Source organism: Aethalodelphis obliquidens, unplaced genomic scaffold (genome assembly GCF_003676395.1).
Source record: "Aethalodelphis obliquidens isolate GAN/ISIS:26980383/991018 unplaced genomic scaffold, ASM367639v1 scaffold6, whole genome shotgun sequence".
Classification (NCBI taxonomy): domain Eukaryota; kingdom Metazoa; phylum Chordata; class Mammalia; order Artiodactyla; family Delphinidae; genus Aethalodelphis; species Aethalodelphis obliquidens.
In genome coordinates this window covers 11,602,116-11,629,597 of record NW_020837950.1, presented here as the reverse complement: position 1 = coordinate 11,629,597, position 27,482 = coordinate 11,602,116, and the positions used below count along the sequence as shown (strand labels likewise).

At 40.8% G+C, this 27,482-nt stretch overlaps 1 protein-coding gene across 5 annotated transcripts in view; it reads left to right on the top strand.

Annotated features, from left to right (window-relative positions):
• The first annotated feature begins 223 nt into the window (after positions 1–223).
• Positions 224–27,482, top strand: part of RHOH (ras homolog family member H) — a 44,339-nt gene continuing 17,080 nt past the window's right edge. For 2 of the 5 annotated variants that reach the window (XR_003432145.1, XR_003432146.1), the window contains exons 1-2: positions 5,766–6,254; positions 9,368–9,453. The gene's annotated coding sequence lies outside the window, so the exon portion shown is untranslated. Of the gene's footprint in view, positions 433–5,765; positions 6,255–9,367; positions 9,454–15,734; positions 15,863–27,482 lie in introns of those variants that run through there. The other 3 variants (XM_027103111.1, XM_027103110.1, XM_027103112.1) reach the window with 3 other exon arrangements.

Below are 27,482 nucleotides of genomic sequence, written 5' to 3'. Positions count from 1 at the left end.
TGTAAAGATGGCAAGTTAGCACTCACTGGGCCCTGCCTTTTAACTGAACCGTCTGCAACTCCCACTCTGAGCAGGTGTGCTGAGCTGCAGTTACCCTGTGATGTTTGTGCCCAAAGCGGAGATCCTTATCAAGGCAACGAGTAAAATATGAATGCAAGAAGAAGCAGTGATGGTTTTCTTCTTTTTTAAACAAATCAGAATTTCTACATCAGGGAGGATCTTGTACGCAGTGTAGGAGTCCCCTGGAAGTTCATGCACTTGACCCAAAGATGCTACTCTTATTCACATTACATTTCAAACTCCTCACCTGGATTTGCTCTCAGAGCCTGAGGCACAGTCTTTCAAGTTTCTTCAGCGATAGCCAGTCTTTGTCCTTTTGGGGTGGATTTGATTTTGGGAGACAGCCCTTTGGAGCTACCTCCAGTGAATGAGGTAGGTGACCAAGCCAGATTATATTTTGAGTCAAAAACAAGTTGTGAATAGAATGCAGCACTACTGGTTTTCTTTTGTAGTGTATTAAGCTGTCTCGGAAGGTTCTAAAAAGGTTCTGAAAGTGCTTTGCCTGATGTCTGCAGGGTTGGAAAAGTACATTAACTAACCAGGGACTGCTTTGAAGGGTAATGGGCGTTTGACAACATTAGCTCTGCTCTGACACTTAAAAAAGTTACACCACAGCTTGAATGATTATGTTGGGTGCTATCATCTTTTGCAACAAGACCCTGCATTATTATGAATTATGGCTCTGCAATAAAAAGAACAAGGATATAAATGTTTGCTCGATAAACACAGTTATACAGGGCAAACAAACCAGGATTAAAAAGGCAGATGAGAATCCTGAGAACCTGGCATTCACTGAAACAAAAAGCAATACATTATGTTACATTAAAACAGTTAAAGAGAAAATAGATGATGATAATCACAGCCAGGGAAGTGATGTTTTTATAGGTATGGCTATAAGAGGGAAGCTAGAAGATGTTTGAAATGATACTCTGAACTGGTTAGGGAGGCTGTTGTTTCTAATGAATTAAAATGCATAAGGAGGAAATCATTCATGTGATTTCTAGGCTGTGGCATTTCTAGGATATTTTAACATTTAGAATTTTAAAGTGTTTTATATGAGTGTATTTTTACACTGAAAGTGATACTTCAGAGTTAAGCTCTTTCTCTTATGAAGAGCTAATATTTTACACTCCCCATCATAAAATCTCTCAATCAGAAGGAATGCGTGTTTCGGTTTAATACAGTTATCACTTAGTGGGGAGCTGAGTAAAAATAATTACCGTCTGACTAATGCCCTAGGTTTGAAACTCAAAACATTCACACAGAGTTTTAGTACATAATTCCCATCTTCAGAACCCACTGAAATATTTTATTTTATTAGATGGCATATTGTGAATGAGGGTCTGTGCAAACGTGAAAAGCTACTTACGAAATCGAAATCATTTCACTTAATACTCTAACAGTAAGAAGAAGGGGGAGGCATCTTACTAACCCAGGGTAAAAATAATTTAGTAAATGATTGATATCACAGGTTTTCCAGGGTTTACTATCCATTACAATTACCCTTGTCATTAAGAGTTCTCTGTGGTATAGATGGCAGAGACCTTTGCAACGGGCAAGAATACCACTTACGTGTGAGTTCAGAGTACACAGACAGTCGTTATATTATTTCAAAACCCTCGCTAGAAGAGGCCCTCGTTCTTAGGAGACTGTTAAAGAGGAAATAAGCTGTTGGTCTGCTGTATCAGAGGACATCCCAAATGAAGGTGTTTTTGAGAAAGCAAGTCTTGACCTTTAGTGGGTTGTGGTGCTGGAGAACCTCCGAGGAGGGGTGCTCAGGAGAGACAAAATGGACCTGTGGCTAAGGCTAGGCTGCCTCTCTGTTCCCAAAGCAGCCCAGCTCTCCCCCTTGGGAACCAGCAGAGTGAACAGCCACAACGGATGGACGGGGTGAATCTTTGTTCTTTGGGGGCCATGTGGTTTCATGCAAATTGTTTAGCCAGCTGAGGTGTCCTTGGCTGTAAAATATATAGTTAAGAATGATTACCACATAAGGCTGTTGTGAGGGTCAGACGAGAGAATCAATCTATGGATCAGCAAATGGTTCTTTCGTAGCTGACTAGTTAGTGCCTGAGATGCACGAGTGAGCAAGGCCAGGCCCTGGGCCTCAAGGGCCTCTGAGCGGGACATGACAGGGCTGTTTGGTGAGTGCTTGGCAGGGTTAAGAGGAGGTGCTGTGGGAGCTCATGGGAGGGCACTAGCCCGGCTCACAGTGGGTTGTGAGATTGTTACGGAAGACTTCCTCAATATGGCTTATAACAAGGGGCCGGATTCTACAGGGACCTCCACACCCATCGTTTCCTTCCTTCCCACCACTGAATCCCCAGGATTTCCCCTCACTTCTGTCCCAAGGCTGGACTATATAGCATCAGAACTGAAACACCCAGAGGTTTGCATATGTGTGTGTGTGTGTGTGTGTGTGTGTGTGTGTGTGTGAGCGTGTAGTGTGTACATGTATTTTAGGTTATTTTCTACATCTCCGTCCCCACTACCCTTGTCTGTTAAAAGGCAGCACAAAGCCTGACTCCACCTACATCTAAAACTACAGTTACATACACAGACAGAGCGGGTCCATCACAAGAGGCAAGGGTGTTAGCTGGGAGCCAAGAGGGAAAGGGGCATCTTGCAGCCAGACGGCCATGCCCTCCCCAGCACCTTGCAGGGCATGGTGGGAGTGCTTGGGCCTGCGGACACACCCCATCTACCCTGCCCTGGAGTATGTGTGCCGTTTGTGGAGAAAATGCACAAGGCCCGAGGCCCTGAACTTACAAACCGTGCTTGTACTGCTTTTTCTTTGTTTCCCAAAGGGCAGAGTCTCGCCTTCTCCTGGAGGTGGAGGGGGGCTGCCCCCGTGGGCAGCTGTCTGTCCTTGCCCGGTGCCTCTGCTTTCTCAAGGGACACCGGGGCACTGACAAAACCACTGAATCTCTTGCTGGAGCTACATCCATTTTCACCTCTTTGCTGCCTCAAAGCTTTTGGAAGCTTGGATGAGAAAACGATTTTATCCTGAACTTTCAGAAGCATTTCTGAAGTCTATTTTCATCTCTCCACTAAACTGGCATATCAAAGCAGGATATGGGGCAGCACACACTGTACTAATCCCTCCACACACCCTCCCCTACGTGCACCCTGGGATTGCTTTCAGTCAACTCTTTCATGAGATGAAATCAACCTACATTGAGGAAAAATGTAAGGAACCATCTCAAAAGACGTGCCGCTGGCAGTGTTTAGTCTCAGGATGGTGTTTCACTTCGGTTGTGATGTCCTCCTATTAGAATCCAGGAGCCAAGTTTCTCTTTAGTCTCAGCACCGGGGAGCCAGGAAGCCCTCACCATCCTGAGCAGTGTGCTCATGGTTATTCAGTGGGTGCTCAGTTTTCTATGTGGTAGTGTTTGCTGCTTCACACCAGTTGCTTAAACGCTTAGAACATGGCATTTTCATTTTCTCTATCAACCTCACCCCTGGTTTTAGCTTAATTTTTGTCTTCATTTCTTTTGGTCTCATCTTTCCATTTCTTGTTTTTAATTTGCTTTATTTTGCTAAGGTGTATGTGTTTTTATAAGCTGCCCTAAATCTTTCTTGACGACCCAACCTAGAGGTAAATAAATAAAGTATCCACGAGCCATATGTTCTGCTTACCTAATAACATTATGATGGTGATCTGACTTTCCCGGGAGAATTTTCTAAAAGGAGATATGTGCATATCAGAGGGCTCAAGGTTCTCACCTGCCAGATTGAGTTCTTCCTGCACATTAACAAATTGATGTCTGAGCTCATGTAAGAGTCTCTTATGGCCTTAGTAGTTGGGTGGCCATCTCTGAGAATACTCATTTTCCACCACTTATTCCTGCCATCATCACACACCAGACACATCAATCCTCTTTCACTTCCTTGAACATGCCAAGCTCTTTCCCAACTTAGGGTCTTTGCACATACTAGTGCCTCTGCTTGGAATGTCTTTCCTTCTACTCCCCTTAGGTTCCTCTTTTTCATCATTAGAGCGGTGGCGTCACATTGGAATGATGGTGGGGGGGGAGTTAATATTGATGCCCAGGTCCCAACCCAGACAAATTAAACTGGAATCTCTGGGGGTGGGGCCTAGGTACTGTTTTTTTGTTTTTTGGGTTTTTTTGGCCGCACTGTACTGCATGCGGGATTTTAGTTCCCCATGTGGGATTGTATTCCCGGACCAGGGATGAAACCCGTGCCCTCTGCAGTGGCAGTGCAGAGTCCTAACAACTGGACCACCAGGGAATTCCCTAGGTACTGGTATTTTTAAAAAGCTTCTCAACCAGGGCTTAGAGTCACAGCTTCAGGTCTCACCTTAAATGTCAGCTGCACGAAGAGGCCCTCTTTGACCACCCCTGGGATGTAGATATTGTCTTGCTCTCTAGTTTAGCTTCTTCTCTGATTCCTTTGCAATAGTTATTACAAATTGTAGTTATTGCATTTGTATGAATGTTTTTTTTTTTTTGTCTCCTCCAACCAGAACATAGGTCCTGTGAGCACAGGGAATATATGTCTCAGCCTTTGTGTTTCTCTTCAGTTCACAGTATCAGGCACATAACAGGATACTGAGGCTGCAACGGTGAGGGAGTGAGGGTGGCCCTCAGATGATGCATGCAGGTCTGAGCAGCCTCCTGGAAGCCAGCCAAGGGTCCCTGGAATATTATGAGAGAATCCATGTCAACATTCAATGGCTATCTTAACTGGCCAAAAGGTTGTACACGCACTTTCATTTCACCTGACTCTAGTGTCCCAGGATTTTGTGAGTGAGATTTTTTTTTTTTTTTGGCCCCTGCGCAGCATGTGGGATCTTAGTTCCCTGACCAGGGATGGAACCCGTGCCCCCCCCCCCCGCCCCCGCAGTGGAAGTGCGGAGTCCTAATCGCTGGACCACCAGGGAAGTCCCTTGAGTGAGATTTGTTAATAGATCCTGGCTCACAGCATCTCCTTTATGTCCATGTCTTTCCCCTTCACTTGATTTTGACTCTCATGAGTGAGAGATTCCATCTTGTTCATCTTTAAGTGCCCTCCTCCACCCCAGCACTGGACCTTGCACACAATAGGGGCTCTATAAATGCTTGTTGACTTGAATGGAGTTGATCTTATCCTTGTGGCATGTAGGTATTTTGACTGAGATTTCACCCTGGGAGGTAGCATTTACGATTACTTAGGGATTTGAGGCAAGGGGGATTGTGACCACATCATGAAAGTTAAAGGTACCGGTGTAGGCAACTCAGCCATAATCTAAATATGTGCAGATGGTCTCTACACCTGGATTGCACTGACGGAGGCAGTGTGTTTGGAGGCAAATAATGAAACTCTGAGGAGTCTGAAAACAACTCATAGTCACGTATCTCACAACACAGGTGCTGGTCCATCAAAGGGTAAATGCGTGGCGGAGCTGCTTGAGCGCTAGGGCTGAGTCTGTCTTTTCCAAATTGTTACTTCATAGTTATTAATAAAACAAAGTGAACCGCCCACTTACCATTTCCCCTCCATAGTCAGTATGTTCACCAAGCTGACGTGGAGATCTAAGGTGCTTTTTCCTAAGCTTAAATTAACCAAGACCAATCTGTGGAGTGGCCTTTTTTTTTTTTTCTTGGTTTATTTCACTTCCTTAAGGAATCATCTTGGTTTTTCACTCTTCCTTTCCACAGTTTTTCATAGGTGATTGGCTGGTGAGAAATGGGGGAAAAGGGAGAGGGAAATGGTCCCTAGAGAGCTGATAAATTCAACACAAATTCAGCCATGCAGCAAAGGCCTTATTCTGTCTCTTATCTGGGGAAGTTTTCATAGTGTCATGGAGGGAAATGCACGTGCACACACATATACACACATCAAATGAAACCCTCTCTTCGGAGAAGCCAGCTACAGGAAATTGACTTATGCGCAGGAACTTGCTAATCTCTTTTGTCACATTTGGATTGTTTCTGCTGCCTCAGTCACCACGCACACTAAACCCAACCATCTTGGGTTGGATTCTACACCAGCCCAACTCTCAAAATTTTAGCTCTTCCAGTGTGAAACAGTTATATTCTTGGGGAGGAAGAAAAGATTGATCCTAGAAGGAAATCATAGCAGTGAAAGGGCTTGGGCGGCTTTTGTTTTTACTTACCTGCGCCGAACACATTTGACTTGTGGAGTCAGTCATTTTGGTGTCAAGAAATTTCTTCGTCATTCTACAGCAGGTAAGAGTTTTACTTCTTTAAAAATATTTCTTCAGTGTTAAAAGAAATCTCTCTGACTTTCTTTAGCTTTTACAATAGGCTCAACATAGTGATTTCCCTGTTCTACCTGTTGTGAAGTATGGAACCACATTACGTGGGCAAGGGGAATTGCTCTGATATCCAACTACCCCCGACCCCTGCCCAAGTCTAACAAGGTACATATAGTTTTTGAAACATTAAAAGTTATCATAGTTGGCTTTTTGGTTTTCCAGGTATTCTCCTAGAGAATTCATATGCTTTTGATTGGCAATGACTGAGCTCAAATATTTGGGTAGTTTAAATATCACCCAGTGTTTGATGAAGTAAATCCAAATATCCTCTAAGTTGTGCAAATACGAGTTTTCAAATTTTCTAATTCAAAAAAGAAACAGAGCAAAAATCCAAATGATGTAGATTCATATCTGGAATTCCTAGCTTGTGGGTTTCACCTATTCCCAATGCTAAAGTCCTCTTTTTCTAAAAGTGATATTTGATATATAAGTACATATTTTTAAATTAAATTAAATTTAGTTTTTGAGGTGGTTTGATTTGGAGACATGCTGTGAGGTACCAGTTGGTAGCCTGCGTTGTAACTAAATAAAGTTTGGGAAATCACTGGTTTGGGGTTCTTTATTAAATTAAAGCTGGCATTGAAATATTCAAGTAAACAACAAGTAGTTGATAATCACTTATTGATTCTAAGCTGGTGCCATGAAGGATATAAGAGAAATGTAAAGAATTCTCTATTTTGAAGGATCCAGTAGACGTGGTCAGAACTAAAATTCAGGAAGCAGTGCAAGATGGGAATTAAGGGATGGATGCATGGCCACAGGCTGTAAGAGTTATAGGAGTTCTGAGAACGAGATTTGTGGGTAAGCTGGAGTAGTCTGAAAGACATGGGCCATGGAAAGATAAGAGATTTTAGTAGATGGAGAAGGAGAAGTTTGATTCACACTGGATGGACTGTGTGGGCAAAGGTACAACAGTGAGACTGACTAGAAGATGACCAGCCCAGCTGAGGAAATTGACCTGAGAAAAGATGAAAGTTTGTTTTACACATTGGCAGGAAATAAGCTTGGAAAATTAAGGTGTAGACAGGTTATGGGGGACCTTGAGAGGCTGCTGAAGAGAAAAGACTACACCATTCCGTGGTTGTCTAGTCTTCTTATGCCTTTGGGCGCCTCTTTCTCAGCTCTCGCAGCTCCAACAGAATTCCACATGAGATCCTTGCCCCTTCATGCCTGGAGCTGTTTCTTGCATCTCCGCATCTGTGATCCTCCACTTGCCCTCCCTCTACTGTTTTCCCCGAGTACATTATTTATGCAGAGAAAGGTTTGTGTGGTTTAAGGTACCTGTAAGACCTCCATTTCTGGTTACTACTTGTTAAGGAGGCCCTTCAATCATCTGGTAATTCAAGTGGCCTTCCTCTTGGGAGGACAAGTTGGTTGACCAGTTACAAGCAAGTCTCCATTCTTCAAAAGTCAGATCCCAAATCCCATGGACTATACGCTACTCCCTTTGCATGTCTGAATGAGATGTTGTGGATATGCTGCTGCCCTTTTCCTAATGATTCCGAGCACTTTTTTTTCCTGGACTCTGAAATATCTGCATCCACATAACAGCAAAAGCACAGTATGGTGAATACAAACCCAGACTTTGAATCCTGGTGCTGTTGCTTCTGATTCATGAGAACCTCAGACATGTTATTCAACTTCTTCAATCCTCATATTAAAAAAAATTCTGTAAAGTAGCTCTAACAATAAATGAAAATATCTACTTCAGAGGGTTGTTGTAGGGATAAAAGAGATAAAAATATGTAAAGCATTTAGCCTAGTGTCTGGAATAAAATAAACTTTCAGTAAATGTAGCTATTATGATTCTTATCAAGGCTGGGGACACTAGAATGAGGACGGCATGGTCCCTGGCTCGAGAGCAAGATCTCGCTAAGGTAACTTTTTAAATGCCAGTATTCCTTTAAAAGGAAAGTGGGGGTGATAAGTAGAGGCTGGGAATTAATATTTTTTGAGCACCAAGAATAGACTAAGTACAGGGTTAGATGTTTTATAGCGATAATGAATATGATAAAAGGGAAACAAGATTAGGAACTGATTTTTTTAAGCCTTTCCATAGCAAATTCTCAGACTTAAAGGACAACTCTCTGAGTGACTGCTGTGTTATTTGTGGGCATCTGTGGCTGATGCTCTCTGAATGCACGGGGTGGTATTTAGAGTACTTGGAATTAGAGGCGAGTGGGTGACTCTTCTTCCTTGGCCAGTTTAAATTAAATTATTTATTTGATGATATCTTTTAATTTTAGTGCTAACAAGGCACAGCTAAAAATCCACTTCTATTTAGGAATTGGGACCATTTTGACAATGAGTGCCCAGAGTGCTTGTTTGAGTTCTCGATGCTTGGGTCTGGATGAAAGCCAACATTAAAAAGCATCCTGCTTTCCTGTACCGCTCTCCAGATCAGAGATTCTTTTGAGTTAGTAAGTGCCCTTTAAAAATGCAAATATGTCCGGTATGGTCGTTATGCAGGGGATTCTCAATTATACATGCAGATTACTTTGATCAAATCATAATACTGTTTTTCTTTCTAGATCCCCACTAATATCCTAAGGGAGGAAATTTTGGGGGCTTTGTGTATGGAAACGGGCGGACACAAGTCAGGATGGGATGCCAAAGTGGATCGTGCTGGAAGGCAGCCTGGCAGTATTGAGCGCTGGGCTGGGCAGTGAAGGGGTGGGGCAGTCAGAGGTGGAAAGGGTGAATAGGGGGCCATGGAAGGTGCCAGAATTAAGGCTCCTCCGCTGAGGCTCTTAAGTCATTTGACTCCAACAGCTGCTTGAATGCCCCGAGCAACTTCTTGATGCCTCACATAAGAAGTTGTCATACTGTTCCCGGATTTCGATCATTGTTCAGAGACAGTTTGATTTGTCTGGTTCTGGCCTGGAATCATAGTTCCTCAAGCTGGCTGGACATGAAAACCCTTTGGGAAGTTTTTCAAAAATAGCAATTCTCATGCCTCACACCCCAACCCTGGAGTGGGGTCCAGGAATCTGTGTGATAAAAATACAATTTTTTTTCCCCCAGGTGACTTGGAGACAGTTGTTCTGTGGGTGAACTTTTGGGAGCCATTGATCCAGAGCTCTCCTACCAGGGCCCCCAGCACTGAGATGGTAAGTTGAGTAAGTGTTGAAATGGGGTAAAATGATCTTCCCTCTATTGTGAATAATATCGTCACACAAAAGCATTTTCCTTTGTTTTGAATTTATTTCTTAGGAGAATTTCTGGGAGTGGGATGATTTGGTCAAGGATATGAGCATGTTTAGAGTCTTTGTCAACCATTTTTACATTTTAACATGCAAATGTAGGGCACCACTTAAAAAATTCTGAAGTGTTATAGACATGTAGAGACAGTTCAGTCTCACTCAGGGAAAGCCCAAAGAAAGGAATTTACTTTCACGTGAGAAAGTACCAAATTACTCTCCCATTTCTCTTTTCCAGTAAAACAGAATACTGATGAATTACTTTTGGAATAAAATTTCAAAGCATTACAGAATGCTCAATTTCTTAGATCATAAGTTGAAGTCTTCTTATCACTAAACTTAGTTTCTTGTAAATCTGCAGTCAGCAGTGACCTCTTCCCCATTTCATAGAAAAGAAAACCAACAAAGAGAGTGGTTAAGTAACATGAATATGGTTTTCATGTCATTTCCCATGAGAACTATGTATAATCATCCATTCAGTCATTGTCTGAGAAAATAAATGATTGAGTAGTTTTTAACAGGTGACCCATGGAAAGACACTAGTAAGATGAATGCATGAAGAGAGCATTATCCCTATTGGAGGAGGGTGGGCAGAATGAATTGACCCAGATAGACCTCCTGCTCCATCTTTTTGTTTTATTCATTATGCATTATCATAATCTGCTAACCTAAAAGCATGGTTATTGCTTGTGGCACAGAGAGAATCAGGTGAATTTTCAATGGCTCCAATGGAAAAAAAAAAAAGACGTGCTTTTGCAAAATATCAAGTGAGATACACACTGTGGTGTGCGGGAGACTGCACTTGCTTACAAGAGCTGATTGTGATATTTCCAGAAATTTTACAAGCCAGTTGTTAAACACAGTCACTATTAAAAATTAAATTCTGGGCTTCCCTGGTGGCGCAGTGGTTGAGAGTCTGCCTGCCGATGCAGGGGACACGGGTTCGTGCCCCGGTCCGGGAAGATCCCACATGCCACGGAGCGGCTGGGCCCGTGAGCCATGGCCACTGAGCCTGCGCGTCCGGAGCCTGTGCTCCACAACGCGAGAGGCCACAACAGTGAGAGGCCCGTGTACCGCAAAAAAAAAGAAAATTAAATTCTGTAAATCACAGTTAAGTAAATTATATTAAAAATAAAGGTAATACTCAACACTCATTACTCCTGATTATTTACCATATTTTTACTGTCATCTGTGCTTTTGAAGTTATCTACTCCAATTTACCTGTGTGATAGGAATATTATACAATGATGTGCTATTAAGTATCTCTTTCCAACTTTGTATTCAGTGAAACTGGCCATGGCATGAGTATTTACACCACAAAAATTGGCAAACACTGTCAACCAGGCTCTCCACAATTTTTTTCTTTTTTTTTTGAGGAAAGCCTGTTGAATAAACATTTACTAGAATAACACCGAGGAAATGTGTAAAATACAATCATGGCAACTTGGCAAAATGTGTCAAGAGCCATTAAAATGCTCATACCAGGGAGTTCCCTGGTGGCCTAGTGGTTAGGATTCAGAGCTTTCACTGCAGAGGCCTGGGTTCGATCCCTGGTTGGGGAACCATCCTGCATGCTGTGCAGTGTGGTCACAATACAAAAAATTTTTCTAAAAAATGAAATGCTTTGATCCATTAATTCTACCTCTGGGAATTTATTCTAAATAAATAATTCAAAGAAGGAAAAAAAATAACATGCATGAACATGTTCACTGTATTGTTATTATAACAGAAAAATCTGAAAATAACCTAAATATTAAGCAAAAGCGATCTGGCAGCACTAACTGTGTGGAATATTTTATGGTCATTAAAGGTCATAATTAACAGTAGTTATGAAAATATATTTGATACGGTGTTAAATTAGAAAATCAGGATTACAATTTTCACTTACATTCTGGTTTCGTTATGAATGAGATTTCAATGTGAGCATAAAAAAATAAAGCATTTGGTGTGGTAGAATGGTGAAATAGTAGAATTTTTTTTTACTTCATGTATTGTAGAAGTGGTGTGTGTGCATTAAAAACTATGGAGAAAGCCTGTAAATAAGTGGTCTTAAGTAGTTTTAATATTTAAGGGGAAGGCTAAGGGGAAGATTTGTGGACCAGATGGGGCTTGCTTTTGACATGCAGATGTGTACTGTGAACCCTGGGCAGGGCAGGGTATTGTAAAGGGAGTTAGGATCTAGGCAGTCTGGAGTGGTGAATGCTAAGTAGGTTTCATTAGGGCAGCTCAGGAAGAAAGAAGTGACTGGCTGCCTACGGAGGATTTGCTAACGCAGTCGGTGGAGATTGAGAAAGAGCTCAGAGAAAAGCTACCGTCGAAGGCCGGAGAGAGAGGAGAGAACATTTCTTGGGAAGAGACAGGGAGATGCTGATCTCAGAGGTGAACCACATGGATGTGAAAATAGTTCCATTTAGATCCCAAAACAATAGGGCTCCAAGCAGAAAGAAAATGATTCTTCTAAATCATGCATTCTCGAATCTCAGTGTGTTTACCTGTGTGTGTCGGGGGTGAACCTGTTACCCTGAGGCTTAGGATCGAAGGGCTTATGATGTAAAAGAGGTAGGACAACAGAGACAGCCCAGAAGGGACAAGTTATTCTGTTAAATCTATAGAAACAAACTAAAAACTGGAGACTCTTCTTAGGATACTCCTTAAAGGGGAATATAGTTCATGCCATAAAATTCCCTTCTGTAGTTAAGTAAGTTTTGTCAGGCATTTGGACCAGCTGAAAGTAACTGTGAACAGGGGAACTACAAGGGGAAGCACAGAGAAAAATGGTTAAAGGGAGAGTCTAGGACCCATGAATATTCTATTTCAAATCATTGGGAGGTGGTAATCAACAATAAACCTGAGTAGAATACGCGGTGCTATGTTCAGAAAACATTCGGGCCTTAGTGTATGATAATATCACTTTAAAGAAGGAAAGAAAGCCTCATTTTTAATGAAATACAGTACTTTATATACAGAACTGTAGCACTCAAAGTAGTAATAACAATCAGACGTGTGCCATAACAACAGTGTACGTATCACAAAATAAACATATTGAAAGTAAATGACATGGCACTAGCAGAAGCCATGGCACTGAGATTATCGACTTCACCTGGCTTTAGAACTTTAGTGACAGTAATAAGCTCTCAAATCGCCTTTAATATCTTGGGTTCTTTCAACTTTACACTGAAAGTTGTTTAACTTTAAAAAGGATTTCACATTCCCTGTCGGGGCAGTAGTCTCTTGGGACATGACATGATAAAACAAGGACAAATCAACAACCCTTAGCCTTGGAGTCAGGGTCTGCTGGATATGCAAGGGTCTGGCACCTGAAGTCAGACCTCCTTCTGCCTTGCCTGCTGACTGTCCTTTTCCCTACTTTACAGGGTGTTTCATGGACTAATTGGCTTACACTTTAGAGCAGTATTTCCTAATCACTTTTTTGGTCATAAATTCCTTTGAGAATCTGATGAGAACCAAAGACCGTATCCCCAAGAAAAAGAACACGTACAAGAACATGCACATTTGTCATACACTTTTAGGAGATTCAGGGATCCTCTAGAGTGTATCCATGGACAATCTGTAGTCCAGAGGCCTCATATTAAGAAATCCTGCCTGAGAGGCTGTCAGTATAGCAGAGAGGGCATTGCAGAAATTGAGAAAGTGCTGGTTATTGTTGATGTTGGATTTAGCTGCTAAAGAGAAAAGTTGACTCTCCAGTTGATGGCTAAAATGAGGACAACATGGCAGGTACATGTGTAATTTTATAGCACTGGATCCTCAAGTTCGGTAAACATGCGGAGCTAGAGCTTGTTCTCTTCAGAGTATATATGACTAATGTTCTACGTCCTTAATTCTGAATTCTCTCATGTGAAGCCAGGATCAGTAGCCATCTGGGAAAACATCTCTAAGATTCTATTTTAATGTCTTATTTACTGTCATGTGGTACCTACTTGGCACGAGAAATGCAGGCAGTTTGTAAATACCAGTCTGGCTAACCCCAGAGTATAGTGAGTGGTATTCAGTATTGGATACCCAGCCAGGCTGCTTTTAGAGGGGAAAGGCCTGTGTGTAATGTGATCGCTTCTGAGTGTTAAATGCTGGTTTTCCTATCTGAAGCTGAACATCTGTTTGGGCCCTGATGACTTTGGAGATAGTACTTTTCCTGTGTAGCCTTTAGACCACAGAAGCCCAGTTGACCATCTTCTGTTAGTGGGTACTTGATTTGCAGTTTGGGGACCTGGGTTTTTTCGGCTGAAAGTTCATGCCTGTGTTAATCTATCCACTTAGATGTTGATAGGGGCTCAGGCAGGGTGTGAAGATTTGTCCCAAATCTGTCATGTTGATGGAGTGGGGGAGATACAGGATGGGGAGGGGAAATGCACCCAGTCTTCAACTCTCCAGAGAAAAAGTATGTGCAACAGGATAAAAAAAATTGTGAAATATGAGTCAGGCTTCTCTTGGTCTGGCATAGTGTAAGAATTATACGTCTTTCTTTGAGGTAGAAAAGGAAAATCTGTAACAAATATATTCAAGTAATTAGTGCGCCTCAACTTCTACAACCATTTAAATTATTGTACACCCATGACTAGGTCTCCTGCCAATTTCAGTTCAATGTATTCAATGTATTTTTCAATGTATTCAGTGTATTTTAATACATTTAATGCATTTAAATAATAACACTGCATCATAGAATCCTGTTACAGCCCACAAAACAGAAATATTCCATGTACACCAAAGACCAGTGGCAAACTCTCCAGCCCCTTGTCTCCTGGAGATTGCTTCCCCTGCTTCGACATTATGTCTAGCAAACTAGTTGCTGTTGTGGGGAACTGACTGGCATGTATCTTGTATCTCTTCCTTGAGGCTTTTCCTTTCTTTCAGAGGCTCCTTTCTTTTGGGCAGGATCCCTGCTTTTCCTTTGCGTTCACCAGTGCTATTTTAACTTCTGCCTTCCTGAGCACTTCTAAATACACATATCTTATCATAAATCTTTTTCTCAGTTGCCACAAAAAATCCTGCCTGTCTTTGTTCCAATCTGGAGCTGAAAATGATTTCAGCCATGATTGAGAAGTATAAGAATGCCTGGGATTAGTCCTTCTAACAAGGAAAAGGAGAGCCATATATTTGGATTCAAATTTAAATGATGTCAAACCACTGTCATCAGCTGCAGAAACCCTTAAAGGGTCTAGAAATCCCCTTTGGTATACATTTTGGGGATAAAACCTGATTTTCCTCAAACTCCAATAACTTTGGACAGTAACTTGCTGTAATTTACGATGACAGTCTTTCTTTCTCGCTCTCTCTTTCTCTGGCTGTAATAAGGGAGTAGAAGAGGGTGTTGGACGTATATACAGGAAATAGGAGGGGAAAAGGCAGAAAAACCTTACATGTTGACAGTACCACAACTTCCTACGTTTACTAAAATGATACTGTCACTATTCCTATACACAGAATATCTGGTAATATCAGAGAAATATCTGTAATAATGTTGACTTTAAAAATATAATAGCAATGCATGTTCATTGTAACAAAATGTGGCATATGCCTTTTAACCTAAATATACGTGTATACATTTTATTTATGAGTATTTAACTTTTTATTAAAAACACCATCATGTTAGTGCTTTCCCTTCAAAATGTGCAGAATCTATAGAAAGGAGCTTAATCTTAATATAAGAGAAATACAGCTGATGCTTAAATGGATCACTTGAATTAATGAAGGGCAAGCAACTATGGCATCTTTTCTGAGTCCCATAGCTATCTTTTTTTCCTTTTCATCCTCTACATCTCAGGAAAAGTGATTTCAAGATGTAGATTGTGGCAAAGTTTCTATTAAACTCTAGAGCCATGAAAATACATGGACAGTTTTGTCATGGTGGCAGGGGAGTTCTGTGTAAAACTTGGACCAAAAGTTCAAAACCCAAACCAAGGGTTTTGGATTTCCCCAAGGGCTACCCATTTGACATGTCATCCAGGAAAGACCCAACACACATAGATATGGAAGGAAAAACAAAAGTTTCTCTTCCAACAGGGGCTAGACTCTTGTGGTTTTCAGTTTAGAAACTAGATTGTGCAATTGTACTCATGAAAAAAGTCACCAGCATTTTTAGCTTAAGCTGATGTTCAATTTTTTTTTCTGACCTGTGACCAGCCAACCTTAAGAAGTTATATTACCTTAAAGCTTCCTCTGATTTACCATTCCTTTCTTTAGAGGGCTGAAGTGATCATATTTAAAATTCTTTCCTACATTCATTCACGCTGTTTGGAGTTTAAACGTTAGTGCTGCTTCCTTTATGTATTTGGTCATGACCGGTTTTATTTCTCAACAGGTATGTAGCTCATTATTTTATCTACCAATTATAATTACTTCTTGTTTCTTTTGCCAATTTTGAGAGTGCTTAACGATTCTTAAATGCTAGATCTTTAACAAATTAATTACTAAAATGCAGAATAAATAACATAGCAAATTCACTTGCCTTCATAGTCTTTTAGAGTTTGATCAAGAACTTTTCAATTATTATCAAGTTTTTCCTTTTCCTATAAAATATTGGCTGAAGTACAATTTATAAATAATATCACCAGTCAGGAAAAAAGAGTTGAATGAACCCTTCTGCTCTCCACATAATAAGCTTTGTTCTAAATTATTATTTTAAATTACTTTAGATGGCTATAGAAAGGCTTCTTTTCAGAAAAATTGCAAGTAACTGGGCAGTATGAAGCAATAGCCTTAAAATGTTCATATACTGTGACTGCTTCTAAGAATTAGTCCTAAGAAAACAATAAGTGTTTTATTATAAAAGCAAAGCTTTTCAACACAATGATTTTTTTTATAATAGAAAAACCTAAAAATCATTTAAAATGAAAGACATGATTAAATAAATTACATTCCTATTAAATATTCATTAAGGTATTTTTTGAAGAATGTTTAATACGTGAGAAAAAAATTTGAGTACAAAATTACATATTTTTGTTTAAAAAAGCCTATATATTTTTATACATGAGTTCAGAATATGAAGGTAGATAAACCAATATGTTAAAAGTTATTATCTAGTGTATAATAAGATTACGTATGATTTTAAAATGATTTTAATTTTTCATGTATTTTCTGTGATTTGCATATATTACTTTTATAATAAAAAAGGTAAAAAATCCTTATTAAAAGAAAGTCAATTTATGGTGTGAGGTTAATAGTGAAACTAGTAAAATGATTTTGATGTGAGAATAATTTTGATATTTTGAAGAAAACCTAATGCTTGAAAGCCCTAAGCCTATAATTAAATTTTATCTTTTAAGATTTAGCAGATCTTTAGGTTTAAAGGCATTTTGAGTTTCTTTTATCTTGAACCTTGAAAATCACTTTTAATGAGAGATGTTGGAGTTATTAAATAGGTTTGGTTTATATTTTTAAAATAAGAGAGAATTAGCTTTAGCTAGTATCAGAATTTAAGTAAAATATAAAATATTCGAATGATGAATATAGAGGATTATCTAAAAAATTTTAACATGTGAAAAGATTCCCAAAGGGATCCTTTAAGAGGCACATATTCCTTATGCATCCTAAATATTTAATTTAGAAATAACTGACTTTCAAATATTTTGAAACACATACCTACTAGGCAAATCATTCATTTGGTATAAAGTAGGAAAATTATCTCGTAGCCTTTCATGACTGTTTTTCTACACAGTAATATCAAGTATCTTAAAGTTTGTTAGTTTCAAATGCTAAATATTAGTTGGAATACTTTACGATTATTTGAAAAGTTGATTAGTTTAGTGAAGGAAAGCATTTTCCTTTTAAACATGAGTGAAATCTCCTGTTTGCTTGTGTAATATTCCTGATCACATGTTTTTGCTTTTGTTTGTGTTTCTCTCTGGCTTTGGTTTAACAATAATTCATGGTCATGTCAGACAAGCTATGGTTCATGAGACAGACAACATATCAGTTAGCAATGTTTCAGCTGCAACTTATACAATACCTAATGGTCACTTACAAAAAATCTGGATTCCCACATAAGAAGTCTGGAGATCTGCGTTCTGCCACTGGTTCAGTGATACTGCCTTTGCAGTTCTCGCGTCTTTCATCATAGTTGCAAGATGGCTGCTGCAGCTTTGAGCCTTGTGCCTCCATCGAGAGGTGTAGAATTGGGTGGAGGTGGAAAGGAAGCTGATCTGGCAATGGCTGTTGCTTTTTCTAGGAAAGCAAGAATTTTCCCAGAGATCTCCTAAACAGATATCAACCTTCATGTCATTGCTAGGACTGGGTTACGTGGCCAGGCCAGCTGTGAGGAGGGTGAGGAAACAGGAAGTAGAATTGTTATATAATGGCCTTAGACCATGCATTCCCGACAGGGAAGCAAAGGGAGGAATGCAGTTAGGGTAGGGATGGGGTGAGGGTAGATGGCATGGTGATGATAATCCCTAAGGGGGAGAATTGTTTATTGGTGGGGAAGAGAGGCAGAAAAAAAGATATTACTCTTCTTATGTATGTAGCACAGGTACGCATATAATACATAAACAGACATAGAGTATATTTATGGTATTAAAATTTCATGAGTGGGGTGATTAGGGATAAGGTGTCTAAAAATGCTCTGAGGTGGATGATAATGAAAAAAAGGTTGAGAAATAGTGGCATAGGCCAAGAATGATCCATTGCCTAAGGCTTTGCACAAGGTCCTACAAACAAAATTGGATTATATTATTAATGACAAAGAGAGGCTTGGATATTGAGTAGAAAACTAACAATGCCTGCCACAGATAATGTCATAAATTAAGTTGAGGAACAACTTACATTATCTTGTAATTGGTGGTCTCTCATTGGATTGTAAATTTCTTAAGAGTAGGAACTGTGTTCTATTCATTTTTGTATATTAGTACACTAGGCCCTCAGTATATATATTTTGTGTATTGAATGAAACAGTGTTTTACCTAACATTGTTTTAAAGCTGGACCAATTACCCCCAGACATTAATTTGAACATATTTCCCCACCCAAAAGCCATCAGTAGCTTCCAATTCCTTACAGGTACAAGGTCTACCTTCTCATTCACATTTCCTACCACATCCTCAACTCTTGTCTGGGGGTCTAGGCACACTGATCTACTTGGTCCCTAAACACATCTTTGGTCACAGTCCTCTGTGCTTTTGCACATGCCAATCCCTCTCTTGTTACCTTTCCAACTCCTTTCGCCTCGAGACTCTATTCTAGGTCACTTTCTCTGGGAGTCCTTAGGTGGTTCCACTTGCCTAGAAGACCTTTTCCTTTGTCTCCAACCTTTTCAAATCCTTCCCCTCAGAGCCTAGTTTAAGTCTTACTTCTTCACAAGTTCTTTTCAGTGCCCTCAGCCCATGTGTACCTCCAACCTTTTTTCTTTTTTTTGTTTTTTCGGCTTTTGCTTGTTTTTTTGGTTTTTGTTTTGTTTTTTTGCGGTACGCAGGCCTCTCACTGTTGTGGCCTCTCCCGCTGCGGAGCACAGGCTCCGAACGCGCAGGCTCAGCGTCCATGGCTCACGGGCCCAGCCGCTCCGCGGCATGTGGGATCTTCCCGGACTGGGGCACGAACCCGTGTCCCCTGCATCGGCAGGCGGACTCTCAACCACTGCGCCACCAGGGAAGCCCTGTTTGTTTGTTTTTAATGATTCCCTTCCTTTTAAAATCCTATTGTGTTTCTGATCTGTTTCACTCTTTGGTGTACCTAATTAAGTAATTAAGTGTACCTAATGTCTTTAGTTGTTAGTTGCCTGACTCAAGCATTTATATCTTATCTCCACAATAGGCTAAATTCCAGGAGAGCAGGGAGTCTCTCACAATGACCAGTGTAGTGCTGTGCATCTAGGAAGCAATTAATAAAAGCTGGTTAAATAATAGATAAAAATCGATAAATATCAATAGATAAAATGAGAGCCAGTAAGTAGTTGGACATTTTGCTTTCTTTGCAGTTCTAACACCCACTGTAAACTATTTGTGTTTTAACATTAATAACCCAGCACAGCACCATGGGGATTCACTCACAAGAGACAAACCTAAAGGCTTGATTTAGGAGCTAGAAACCATCCACTAGCTCAGTTCTGCCTTCCATTTCCTGATCCTCTCTGCATGAGAGAATTGGAAGCATGGAGGTGTGGTGTAAAGCTCAGGGCTTTGGAGTTAACCAGGGTTAAGTTATTAATTTCTCTGGATCTCAGTCATCACATCTGCAAAAGGGGGATAGTATTATTTACCTTGTGGGATAGTTGTGAGGATAAAATTAGGTCATATATAAAAGTGCTTGGGCTTCCCTGGTGGCGCAGTGGTTGAGAGTCCGCCTGCCGATGCAGGGGACACGGGTTCGTGCCCCAGTCCGGGAAGATCCCACATGCCGCGGGGGGGAGCGGCTGGGCCCGTGAGCCATGGCCGCTGAGCCTGCGCGTCCGGAGCCTGTGCTCCGCTGCAGGAGAGGTCACAACAGTGAGAGGCCCGCGTACCGCAAAAAAAAATAAATGAATAAAAATAAAAAGAAATAAAAGTGCTTGCTTCAGGATTTGGCACCGTGTAGGCACTCAATAAATGGTGCTGTCGATGGCTTGGTTTATCAGCCTGATGTTTTGGGGGCAATATGTCTTTGCTTTTTTGAATTTCCCTCTCAGCATTCCCCTGAAGAGAAGAAGTCACTTAGGAATACTTATTTAAAAGGTATTTTCTACCCAAGGAGTTGGAATAAGAGTAGTATCTACATTTCATAATATTTTGAGCCAGAATGAAACCCTCCTCTCTTATGCGTGATGAAAGAAGCACCTAGAGGTGAGTAGTTACTCCTGGTTATGAGGCCAATGACAGAGATGAAATTGAACTCAAATATCCTGACTCCTGATTAGGGCTTTTCCCCCTTGTCTAGGGTTGCCAGATCTAGCAAATAAAAAACTAGGATACTAGTTAGATATTGAGTTTCAGATAAACAAAGAAATATTTAGTATAAGTATGTTCCATGGCTATTAGTTTAAAAAATAAAAACCCTTTTTAAAGAACAAATAAGAAAAAATAGATGTGAAGGGAATAGCTTACTGACACGCTATTTTAATAAGAGTTGACAACTTGCCTTTACAAGGGGAAAATGGCACTTGGAGAAGTGAAGGTATTGATTTTTTTAAAAAATTGTATTATTATAAAAATTTCAAACACATCTAAAAGTTCCCATAAGCTCATCACCCAAATCCAGCAACTGTCAAGATACTGCCATATTTGTTTCATCTTTTTCCCCCTTTGCTGAAGTACTTTAAAGTAAATTCTAGACATCATGTCACTTTACCCACATATGCTATGCATCTCTGAAATCGAGAATATTTTCTTACACTACCATGTGGCCATTAGCTCACCTAACAAAATTAGCAGTAATGCCTTGGAACTTTCTAATACCCAATCTATAATCGTATCTACCTGATTGTCTCAAACATACCTTTTCATAATTGACTTATTTAATTCAATATTTAAACAAAGTCCATCCATTATACAGTTGTTATGTCTCTTAAGTATCTTTAATGTTGATTATTTTTAATGGCAAAATGAAGTATGAGGAAAGACACTGGTTGATGTCTGGGGGTAGTTTTATTTAGATTCATAGCAAGTTGTTTGATTACTCTTCTGTAGATAGTACTGTACAAAGACCAGAAGAGACTTTGCAAAGAGCGATGTCATAAATGATTGTTTATGAGATGATCCGTTATGGTAGTTCCATTGCTTTGTTTGCAACAGATGAAAAAGAAGGAAAGAAAATGGAGAAAGAGAGAATTTGTTTTGTTTTGTTTTTTTGGGGGGTGGGGGGCGATTATCTTTTTGTGTGTTTGTGCTGAAGCTGCTTCACATGTAAGTTGGGGATAATAATATAATAATTCTTACTACCCAGATTGTGAAGGTCAGATGTAAAGCTGTCTGAGAAAGCTGTGCTTAGATGTGTAACATTGTTTCTCCAATTTAACTGTGCTTCTGAGTCATCCTAGTACTTCAAAAATAGCTTCTCTGGTTCTTCCCAGACCTACTGAATCTGTATGTCCCCATGAGGGGCCCAGGAAAACATTTTAAACAACCTCTAATTTTGATGATGCTCAAATTTGGAGATCACAGACTTTACCCCCTGGACATTGATCAACTTATCTGTAAACGGAGGGAATTCCCTGGTGGTCCAGTGGTTAGGACTTGGCGCTTCACTGCCATAGCCCCGGGTGCCATCCCTTGTTGCGGAACTAAAATCCCGGAAGCCGCGTGGCACGGCCAAAAAAAAAAAAAATTATCTGTAAATTGAGAATAATGATACTTCCCAGGGCTGATGGTGTATCACAGCACTGTGGGGTGAGTAGCAAATGCAGTGAATAAACACCGAGTACTTCCTTAATACCTTAGTCGTGATCAGTGTTATGAACCCAGTGTTATGAATCCACACGTTGGACACTTGACTTTGAGATGGATTAGAATTCTTCAGCTTTCTCTAGTCCCCCTGCAACATTTAGTATAGTGCCTAGCACGCAGTCATGCAACATGTAGTATAGTGCCCAGCATGTAGTCAGAGTGTAGTACATATTGGAGGAATGAGCACATGAATGGTATTATTGACAATTCAGATCAGTGACCCTTCAGATTATCAATCCACAGACAATACAGGAGACTGATAGGCCCCTAGTGCTATTCCAGTTTAGGAGGGGCCTGGATTTAGATGGGATTAATGCCCAATGCCTTACCTCTCTTTGTATACAGTTTTTGTTTTTTGGTGAAACTTTCTCCTCCTCCAATCAAAACTGGCTTTGAGGATAGAGAGAGACTTGAAGCACATTCGTATAAACGTGGAAAGGGTAAAAAGGGCTTTATCTTCCAAGGATATTCGCGTTTCAACAAAGCACTGAGCCTCTGGAGAAAGGGCTGTTTCAGTGGTGGGAGGGATGCGCAGTCGGGACGGGACTTCCCATTACCCTGATGTCCCCTGTGGAGTCGGGTACCTTCTGGTAAGACTGACCCCTGAAGGAGACATGCTGTGCCCGCTGTGCCAGCTGGTCGGAAAGCCCACGCGTCAGACTTTCTTGCAGGGGATCCTTATTGGCAGGGATGGCAGCTACTGCTGATTGATTGGGAAGCTGCTTCCTTTGCCATCTCCCTGTGGGGAGGGCTCTCCTGAGCTGGGCCTCTGGATGATCCCAGATCAAGAACTGTGCTGTGGGGATCTTATCAGATGCTTCTGAACTGCTGTCCTGCTTCAAAATGAGGAACCCTGAACATTCAATTCTATGCACAAGTAGCGGTGATGACTCATAGTCGAGAAGACACTGGAATTCTGCCAGGAGAATATCATTAAAATGAGGAGATGGGGTAACAGATTTTGCATGTGATAGAGAAAGGAAGCCCTCTATCTCTTTCTGTGCCCCATGATGCAAAAAGGAGGGGACATAGTTTGCCTACTGACAGTTGACTCTGTGATTGTAAAGTTTCCTGGGACCTTATTTTAGAAAAAATAGCAAGTGTGGGGAATTCCCTGGTGGTCCAGTGGTTAGGACTCCACACTCTCACTGCCAACAGCCCGGGTTCAATCCCTAGTTGGGGAACTAAAATCCCACAGGGTGCATGGTGCAGCCCAAAAAAAAAAACAAAATAGCAAGTGTGAGTCTCACTCTTCTACTTCCTGATTATGCCCACCCGTGCGCACACACACACATACTCATGGGCCAGGCTAGTAAAGCTTCATGGGAAATGGAACACTGAACAGTTCACTGGGAGGTTTTCAAATTTAATCTTACAAGGTAAGCACTTTGGGGTTGATAAACCCAAAGGAAGTGTTCTGATGGATGTCTGCATGAGGTATGTGAGTGTTACAAGATACAAGCAAAGTGTACAAGTGAAGAGGTAGTTACAGGAAGGTGGAATGAGTTTAGGGGATTATCTTCTGATGCATTTCAGTTCACTTTGGAATTACGGACATGAGAAGTTGGCTAATGCTGATGTCCTGGGGTTTCTTTTGGAACCCTGAACCCTGAGGAGCCCTGAAATGTCTATTGAAAGTAATTTACTATTGTCTCTTGAAAGTAATTTCAGGTGGGCTCGTACCACTAAGGTAAGACTTGAGTGGCCTAGTACATGAAGATGACTGAGCGTCATCTCCTGAGAAGCTGGATTTATATGAAGAGATATTGATCAGAAAAAAGAGGGTTGGTGATCCATGGAAACACAGAAAACAAGCAAGTCTGAGAATCGTACTCTGGCAGTGCCCGTCCATGCATTATCAATGGCCAAAGAATCTTGGCTAATAGACTTCCTGTATTTTGATCCCATTCACAAGACCATAGAGAGGAAGTGGGCCTTAGGCTAAAGCATGCCCTTGAACTTTCTGGTACTCAATGACAAAAGGAAAGGTGTTGCCATAAATCCTAACTGTGGCAACTATCTCTGTTATGCAAGGAACCTCTTTTCCTAGGGTCTGAGTTTCCCCAGGAATTTTTCTAGCATGTTGAGCAAGGTGGTAGAGGCACAGTCCAAATCACTGGAATATTCCAAGGTGTTTTTTGTTTTGTTTTTACATGAGTGGTATCTGAAAGAGCTATGAGGAGTTCCAGACTAAGAAAGGGACTTACAGACCCAGTGAGACCTGCTCATCTGACAGATGAGGTGCCTGTGGTGGGAGGGGTATCCTGGACTGGTTCAGGGTCATTTCGTTAGTCAGGGACTAATCCTGACCCAGGATCCAGGTCTCCTGTGTCATACTTTCTTGAACGTGACTACAGTATCTGGTGATACTAGCAAATCCTATTTCTATCCAGGAAGAAACTGCGGGATGCATTTATATTTTCTTTTACAAAGAGTCGTGAGTTACTTTTACAACTCCCTTTTATTACCGAAGCAGTATATGTTTTTGAAGGAAATTTGTAAAACATAGATAAGCACACAAAAAATCTATAACTGCACCAATCAGAGCATTGCTAGCATCTGGGTTTAGCTTCTTACTCCTCTCTATATTTTTATTGAAAAAATCAGGATCATGTTTCACGTACTGTTTTGAACTTGCTTTTTTTCATGTAACAATGTTGTCATATACCTTTTTTCCACATTACTAAATATTTTTCTAAAATAATAAGGAGTTTAATGATAAAAGAGGTGTATGTTTTTCTCCTTTGAAAAGTTATCCTTTCTGGCAAGTAGTCTTGTGTTTAAAAAGTTAAGGCAAATGAGGGCAAAAATGAACAGAAGTGGCAAGTCCATTCCACAGGAAGTGTGTTTTCTGGAAGTCCCTGCTGCTAGAAACACATTTACAGTTAGGCCTCCTGGTTTCATACATGTTGATAATAGCTGTGTGGAGGTGTGAGAGTTGGCATAAAGGGTGAACATCAAACTCCAGGTGGGAGCTCTGGATAATCTACAGAGAGTCACAAGTTACCCTGCCGAGAGCAGATATTCAATAGTTATCCAGTCCCTCTCCCTGTTAGGACCTGGCCATTTTAATGTTATGGGGAATGCTTTACAAGGCCTGAGAACTTCTCAGTGTGGACATTTGGGAGGCAAATGAGTGATGTGGCCAAAGGCTGCTTTCTGTCTCGAGGAAAGCCAGGAGCACGCCTTAGAGTTCTGAGGGATTTTGTGGGGTCTACGTGACATTCCCCTTTGGGCCTCTCTGCCACCTTGGCTGCCTAGTTGTTCTGCTGCTGAGGTCTGTAAAGGGGCTGGGTGTTTTCTCCAATCAGCCTCTGAAAACTCTCTGAAGTGCAAAGTGTTCGCAAGTTCTTTCTGTCACAAATTAGGCCAGTGAACTCTAAATTGGACTGGGACATGTTCCCGACAAAAGAGGTACAAATTCTGTTTCTATGTGTACAGCTAAGATGGTTGCAACTGAACATTGTCTTGAAATCCGACACCAGCTGGGGCCCCTTGTGCTTGTCTGGCTCATGCACCCAGGCTGAAGGCTTTTTAGCACCCATGCCTCTGGGTCAAGTTAGTGGGTAGAGAAGGAAGGACAAGCTAGGGAAGGCAAGAAGAAAAGCCCGGGAGTAGGGAAAGGGCATCTGCGGCAGGAAGGTTGAGCTGTCTGCCCCTTCATGCTCTTTTCTGTTAATATCTGTTCTCAAAGCAGCAGCAGGGGTTGAGAGCACTGACTACAATTTTGAAAGAAGTTCCACTGTGGGTAATATGTTATCCAACAGCATCGCATGCTACAGAGAAATCGTTCATGAAAGGCAGAGCCCATCGATGTCGTAAACTTCGTTGCTGTCTTATTTTAAGAAACTACCACAGCCTCCCAGCCTCCAGCAACTATCACCCTGATCAGTCGGCCAGCATCAACATGGAGGAAAGACCCTCCATCAGCAAAAAGTTTATGACTTGATGAAGGCTCAGATGACGGTTAGCATTTTTTAGCCATAAAGCATTTTTAAATTAAGTCATGTACATTATTTTTAAGACAAAATGCTATTGCACACTTAATAGACTACAGTCTAGTCTAGTGTAAACATAACTAATACACACTGGGAAACCAGAAAATTCATGTGCCTCACTTTATTGCGATATTGCTTTATTGTGGTGGTCTGGAACCCGAACCTGCCGTACCTTTGGGGTATGCCTGAAAATCTGGTGATAAAGAAAAAATTAAGTGAGAAAAGCATCAGGGAGTATAGAATAGTATGCTGCCGTTTGTATACTAAAAAAAAGAGCGAGTGTGTGTGTTAGGATAATTACACATATGCATTCGTATATATGTTTGTGAATACGTGCCATGATGTAATAGCTTTGGGAAAATGCATGAAAAACTTAATACAATGGTTGCCTCTGGGAAAATGGTCTGGGGCCCTGGAGGGCAGGCAGAGGAGGACGACATATTTTTCACTTTTGTACTCTTTGAATTTTACCATAGGCGTGTATTATATTAACTATTCAAAAAGGTAAACATAAAAACATTTAAAGATTACATGTGAGCTCAAATAAGGGAGAAAAATAATGCTTACGAGGAGTTTCTGGAAGGCCTCCTGGAGGAGGTGGTGTCTGAGCTGGGCTCTGAGACAGGTAGAACTTTACCAGGAAGAGTCAGAGCAGAGAAGATTGTACTTTAGGAGATGAGAGTGACACACTTAAGATTACTAAGTGAGGCAACATTAAAAAACAAACAACCCAATCCAAAAATGGGCAGAAGACCTAAATAGACATTTCTTCAGAGAAGATATACAGATGGCTAAGAGGCACATGAAAGGATGCTCAACATCACTAATCATTAGAGGAACGCAAATCAAAACTACAATGAGGTATCACCTCACACCAGTTAGAATGGGCATCATCATAAAATCTCCAAACAACAAATGCTGGAGAGGGTGTGGAGAAAAGGGAACCCTCTTGCACTGCTGGTAGGAATGTAAATTGATACAGCCACTATGGAGAACAGTATGGAGGTTCCTTAAAAAACTAAAAATAGAATTACCATACGACCCAGCAATCCCACTCCTGGGCATATACCCAGAGAAAAGCATAATTCAGAAAAACACGTGCACCCACATGTTCATTACAGCACTGTTTACAATAGCCAGGTCATGGAAGCAACCTAAATGCCCATTGACAGACGAATGGATAAAGAAGATGTGGTACATATATACAATGGAATATTACTCAGCCATAAAAACGAGCGAAATTGGGTCATTTGTAGAGATGTGGATGGATCTAGAGACTGTCATACAGAGTGAAGTAAGTCAGAAAGAGAAAAACAAATATCGTATATTAACACGTATATGTGGAATCTAGAAAAATGGTACAGATGAACCAGTTTGCAGGGCAGAAATAGAGACAGATGTAGAGAGCAAAGGTATGGACACCAAGGGGGGAAAGTGGCGGGGAGGTGGTGGTGGTGTGATGAATTGGGAGGTTGGGATTGACATGTATACACTAATATGTATAAAATAGATAACTAATAAGAACCTGCTGTATAAAAAATAAAATAAAATTTAATAATTCCAAAAAAAAAAAGAAC